This window comes from Loxodonta africana, chromosome 9 (assembly GCF_030014295.1).
Source record: "Loxodonta africana isolate mLoxAfr1 chromosome 9, mLoxAfr1.hap2, whole genome shotgun sequence".
Classification (NCBI taxonomy): Eukaryota; Metazoa; Chordata; class Mammalia; order Proboscidea; family Elephantidae; genus Loxodonta; species Loxodonta africana.
Window position 1 is genome coordinate 27,184,154 of NC_087350.1, and position 6,649 is coordinate 27,190,802.

The following is a 6,649-nucleotide window of genomic DNA, read 5'->3' on the forward strand; positions in this document are numbered from 1 at the left end:
ACCCGTGGGCTCGTTAATGTCTTACTTCCTTCAATTTCCACAAGCACTTCCCAGGCAAGATAAATTGTAGAATAGGATCACACACTGCTATTCACTAGAACATTCTTCAGAAGAGACCAGGACTGAGATGGGCAGCAGGGAGAGTTGGTGGGTCTTGCTTGTTGCTTTGGACTAGTTTATGAGATGCTTGGATGCTCAGGGGTTCTAGAACAGCAAGTAACAGCAAAAACTCCTGTATGATTTTTCCATCTTAATTTATTGAGATCAGAATCACTTGCAGGGTTGCTTCTACAAGTAGGAACATTATAGAGTTGTGATCTGACCAGCTCTGCTTATATCTTCAGGTGCTTGGCACATGGCAAAAAGATTATTTTGTTGGCTCTTGAAGTCCTATTGGTCTGTGAAGGTGCCATGAAAGGAACCACCTAAAGCTGCAATTTATAGAGCCAGGTGAAAGCAAGTCTTTTTAGGAAGTGGGAGTTCGTTAGACTTATTCCTTTTTGGCTACCAAACATCCTTATTTTGGTAATAACATTATGATTTCCTTTAGGGTAATTATCTCCTCAGTTCTTGAATGATCATCTCAATTTGATTATTGGCTCCCTTTTTAACCCTTTCCTATGTCTGTTCCCTTTGCCAGTTGATTCTGTTGTCACTCTCACCAAAAGCAGAGTGTACTTCCTCACCATTTGACTTGGCTTGGCCATGTCACTTGCTTTGGCCAATAGAATGTTAGTAGACTTGATACAAGCAAGGGCTTCAAATATACTTTCACAATAGGGCTGCACTCTTGTACTTCAGCATGGGAAGCACCTCCTTCATGTAACTGCTGCCTCTCAGCCTGGACTCCAGAATGAGCATGAGTGGGGCATAGCTTTGCCGCCTGATCCACAACCTTCAGTAAAACCATACAGCTAAGCCCAGCCTAGATCAGCTGATCACCAGCCTATCTGCAGATGCATAGGGAAGTAAATGGGTATAATTTTAAACCACTGAGTTTTGAAGTGGTTTGCTGTACTGCAATAGCTGATTGCTTCAGTATGTCAGTCAAAGTTTTCTACCTTACCCTAGCCAGTGGTGGCATGTGACCCAATCTAGGACAATCAGATTTCTTTCTCAGAATCACAGTTGGAACTGCCTCATTCCAAGCAATTAGCTGTTCCCTAAACTCTTTTCATTAGTTCCTGATACATAGATCACGTGCACATCCCTTGTTCTGGTACTTTCCTTGCTGGTTCACCAGACTTCCTTCATGCTTTGTCAGTTCTTTGGATCCTTCTACCATTCCCTTATGTTACCCATTATGCTTATAACCTTCTATAAACATAAAACCTTCTGTCTTCAAGTCAATCCCGACTCATAGCGACCATATAGGACAGAGTAGAACTGCCCCATAGGGTTTCCAAGGCCGTAAATCTTTACAGAAGCAGGCTGCCACATCTTTCTCCCACAGAGCAGCTGGTGGATTCAAAGTCCCAGCCTTTTGGTTGGCAGCCAAGTGCTTTAACCACTGTGCTACCAGGGCTCCTTATCCTTCCAATAGATTCCTTTTTAAAATTTAAGTTAGGGTCTTTCTGTTGCTTACAACTAAAAACTTTAACTGTTATTGAAGGATTCAAAGGAAAACTGTAAGGGTATAAAAAAATAAGTTTGACCTAGCTTATGGCTTTTTTGGGGGAGGATTGTTAGATCTGTTTTCCTACCCCATTTCTCACACCAAGGAGCCCTGGTGGCTCAGTGGTTAAGAGCTATGGTGAGCTATGGCTACTAACCAAAAGGTTGGCAGTTCGAGTCTACCAGCCACTCTTTGTAAACTCTATGGGGCAGTTCTACTCTGTCCTATAGGGTCTTTACGAGTTGGAATCAACTAGACAGTGATGGGTCTTCTCACATCAAACCTACAATTGTCATGAAAGAGAGAGAGAAGTTATAGGTTGTTATTAATGAGTAGATCTACTGAGGAAAAAATATTCTGATTTTAAATATAGAATCAGAAAACAAAAAAATTCAGTAACCTATTTAGAAGTAGCTATTTAAAAACATAACTTCCCAACAATAACTCCACAGCTAAAGAGGTGGACAGGTCCCATGTTGAAGTTCTGCTGGATGTTCAAGACAAGGAAGGTCTTGAATGTCACTTGAAATTATGCTCGACTTTTCATTTCCCCCTTTTTTTGCAACGGCATTATGTTCAACAAGTAACATAGGCTTCACTTAAAATAATCACATCAATAGGGCAGAAGGTAATCTAAATCCTCAGGTACATTTAAACTTTCCTTATGAATGGGCCAGACAGAGATTTCTATGTATCATGATGGATATTACATAACTTTTCAGAATGCCAAATACATGCCATAAAAGAATGTGCAGGGACAGAGTACAAGGGGTGTTAAACACCCTTTTTCATCAGAACCATGAATCTTTGTTTCCATGAGTCTTGAAAATAAGATTGCCCAAGATCTTTGAAATGAATATACAACAGAAGTAAATCCATCACAATCAAAAAGTGACTCAAAGGAAGCAAGCTTCCAGAAAGGGGAAAAATAAAATCAGCCGCCAGACCTCACGCCACTCCTATAAATTGTTGCACAGCTGTTACCACCTCCAGTGATGAATTTGTGCCAAACCAAAGACCAAGGTATTTCTGGGGTGATATACGGAATTCCTCATCCAGTCATCTCTGTGAGAAAAACTGGTTCCTCTCCAAGGACAAAGAGTTGGTGGAAAAGGAGGACATTTTTAGGGCATGTGTCTCCTAGTAGAGTTCTAGAGAGAATCTTTGAGCACTTCTTTTCCTTCCAAAAGACTCCCTGGGATTGTGTTGACAGCTTATCTTTAGAATACAAAGAGAGTTTCCAGGAAACACAAAAACAGCACATTAAGAAGCCATCATTCCAATGAGAAAGTGGAAAATGTGTAACAGAATTGGAGGATTTTGTCCAGATGCCTTCAAGGCTGGTTTTACTCCACAGACTCTGTGTAAAAATATTTTAATTAAGTTCTCAAATAATCACTAGGTCACTACTTTTTGCTTTGCTGGACATGTTAATTTCTGATCTGGAAGATATCACCGGGTTTCCATAATTTTCATCAGAACTTTTTTTTTTTTTAAATCAATACCCTTATTACCTTGTGAAGCTTGCTATTTCACTTCCACACAAATGTTTGGGAATGAGTAGATTCCCTACAGTAATCCTAAAGCCATAGTAATTTAAGCCGCCTCATTCAACAAATCTTTATTAAACCTATCATCTCTTGTGTGCCAGACACTGTGCCAGAAAACGGGCACCCATAGATGAATATAATGTTATCCCTGTCTCAAGGATTTCATAGCCTAGCGTAGAGAAATTTCAGAGTTTAAACTTAAGAAATGGATTCTTTTCAATTCTAGAATGGACATACACAGAGAGCTCCCAAATGATATATCCAGCTGCTTTCTGGAAAGTATGATACAATGGTTGTAAGCATCGTCTCTAGATTCGCACTGACTTGGACTTGCATCTAAACTCCACCACTCATAAATTGGGTGACTTGGTGTCTTATTTACCTAGGGCTGATATAACACAAATACCACAAGTGGATGGCTTTAAAGAACAGAAATGTATTTTCTCACAGTTTAGAGGGCTAGAATTCCAAATTAGGGTCTTGACTGTGTCAGTTTCTCCTGTGAGCCTCTCTTCTATTTCCTGGTGTCTGCCAGAGATTCTTGGAGTTCCTTTGCTTGCAGATGGTCCTCACATGGAAATGGAAACTTGGAGACATCAATAATTTTCCCAGGTGGTCAGTAAGCTGCAGTACTGAATCAGTCCTAGTTTCCTTATTGTCAGCTCTCAGTTGTTAACTTTCTGCTATTCCAGTGTTTATCAAATTCTTGCCCTTGGTAGACTACTTAACAGTCTTGTAGAGCAATTGTGCTAACTTTTCAGAAAAAATGTAATAAGTTAAAGAAAAAATATAAAGTGTGGCATAAAATATCATAATTAATATTATTTCTTATCAAGGATTGAGATGTTTTTAGGTTGGCATCTTTCACAAAGATGGAAACTATTATCTCAAACCGTAAGTTCATCATCCAACTTTCTTTTCTTTGTATTTATATCAATCATTTTGGACTTTCCTTTTGCAATATCATATATCATTGAGAATGCTAGAATGTTTGGAGAATCTGTCAGAGAATTCAAGATATTTCTATTGTATGTTGAGCCAGAAATTATGAAGAAAATTCTCTGAATATTACGTTCAGTTCTTTTCACGAATGAGGTTAGTAAGTACAACATAAACAAAAGCTGGAGGTTTCAAAATTTCAAATTGCGAGAGGCAATGAAGGGATTATTATTATCCTCTCCTTCAGTTATGCTGGAAACTCTCGTGACATACTTGTTAAGAGTTACAGCTGGTAACCAAAAGGTCAGCAGTTCAAATCCACCAGCATTCCTTGGAAACCCTATGGGGCAGTTCTACTGGGTCCTATAGGGTCATTATGAGTCAAAATCTACTTGATGGCAACAGGTTCTTTTTTTTGTTTTTTTAGCTATATTAGCATCTTGAAAGTATTTATTCAGTTTGTTGACTATCTGAATGTGATTTTTCAAATGAAGTCAATAAACCATTAATTTATTTCTCTGACATATGAAGCAAAATATCGAGTGTTGAGAAAGTGTCAAAAATCAGATATTGTCTTTGTACCATAGGTCAATTTTATGATAAATCTCAATATGTTATAACCATTATTAGTTATGACATTCCAGCTCTGAAATAAGAATTTCAGACTATTAGAAAATACATTGAGAAGCCCTGGTGGTGCAGTAGTTAAGTGCTCAGCTTCTAACCAAAAGACTGGCATTGGAACCCCCCCTGTGACTTCATGGGAGAAAGGCCAGGAAATCTGCTCTTGCAAAGATTCCAGCTTAGAAAACCCAATGGGGCAGTTGTACTCTGTCATGCTGTGAGTCAAGAACCAACTCTATGGTACCTAACAAAAACAACAGAGAGAATATATTGCTGAGTTGTATCACTTGGATGAACCATTTCAAGTAATACACATCGTCTTTACTGGTATTATCAATATTGTGAAGATACTTTTTATCTCACTTATCATTTCAAATATTCATATAAACAATTTCCACCTGGAAATACAAATTAAAATGATAATGATGTCCTTCTACACATCCACAAGCTTGGGTAAACACAGAAGTCTGACAATACCAAGTGTCGGTAATGATATGGAGTAAGGAACTCTCATACAGAGCTGGTGTAAGTGAAAATTGGTTCAACCACTTTAGAAAAGTGTTCCCCTCACCCATACATACCTGAGATAAAACAATATCTTACGACCAAATAGGAAACCCTGGTGGCGTAGTAGTTACGTGCTACAGCTGCTAACCAAAGGGTCAGCAGTTCGAATCCACTACAGGCGCTCCTTGGAAACTCTATGGGGCAGTTCTACTCTGTCCTATTGGGTCTCTATGAGTTGGTATTGACTAGACGGCACTGGGTTGGGGTTTTATGACCAAATACTTCCATTCCTAGATGTATACACAGAGAAATACATGCCTATGTGTGCCAGGAGGTATGTAGAGGAAAGTTTATGGCAGCAATTTTTGCAACAGTTGAAAACAACCCTAACATGTATGCTTCCTAGTTAGGATGTGAGCATGGATAAATAAATTGCTATTGCTAATATAATGGAATTGGGCACCACAATTAAAGTGAGCTAACTAGAGATACATACAGCAATTTGGTTGAATCTTACAAACATATTGTTGATTGAAACAAAAAAGATTTATGCATTTATGTAAGGCCTAAAACCACTAAATATTAGCCTTTTATTTAGGGGTATATACAGAAGCAACAAAATTACAAAGAATATCGAAGAAGAAATTATCATACAGATCAAGATAGGTTTTTTTTTTTTTTAACCTAAGAGGGCAGAAGAGAGTGTGATTGAGAAGGAATACCCAGAGGTGTGTGTGTGTGTGTGTGTGTGTGTGTGTGTGTGTTGGGGGGAGAGGTGTGCTTCTGCAGTGTAGTTGTTGTTAGTAGCAGTAAAAAGAATGTTCACATTCACTTCCTAACGATTCCTTATGTTGTACATATGTGTTATGCACTTTTCTCTGTGTGTTATATATGATGGTTTAAAAAGTTACAAAAATCCCCTCTTGAAAGCCACCCTACTTCAATGTGAAAAAGAAGAATCTCATTTCCCACCATTGTTTTTGTTGTTGTGAGGTGCCATTGAGTCGGTTCCAATTCATAGCAACCCTAGGACACACACTGCCATTTAAGTATATCCAGAAATTTCTGGATTTCCTTCAACACCAAACCAAAATCAGAAGGTGTATCACTGATCACCAGTCATTCTCTGTACCTAGTAAAGTATGTCAATTGGCATCCTGACACAAAGCTTTTTATTGGGTAGCAATCCCTTTCCTTGCTGCTCACACACCTGATGTCCTATTAGTAACAGTACCAATATTCTTTTCCCAGTCTACACCATCCCTCACAAAAACCTCAAAGACAGATTGAAAATCTTCTCCTCTAGCATGGATTTTGAATGATTAATATAACAACAACAACAAAAAAATCATCAAGCCCTTCTCCACATACCAGAAACCTGTTGTCATCAGGTTGAATTCAACTCATGGCGATC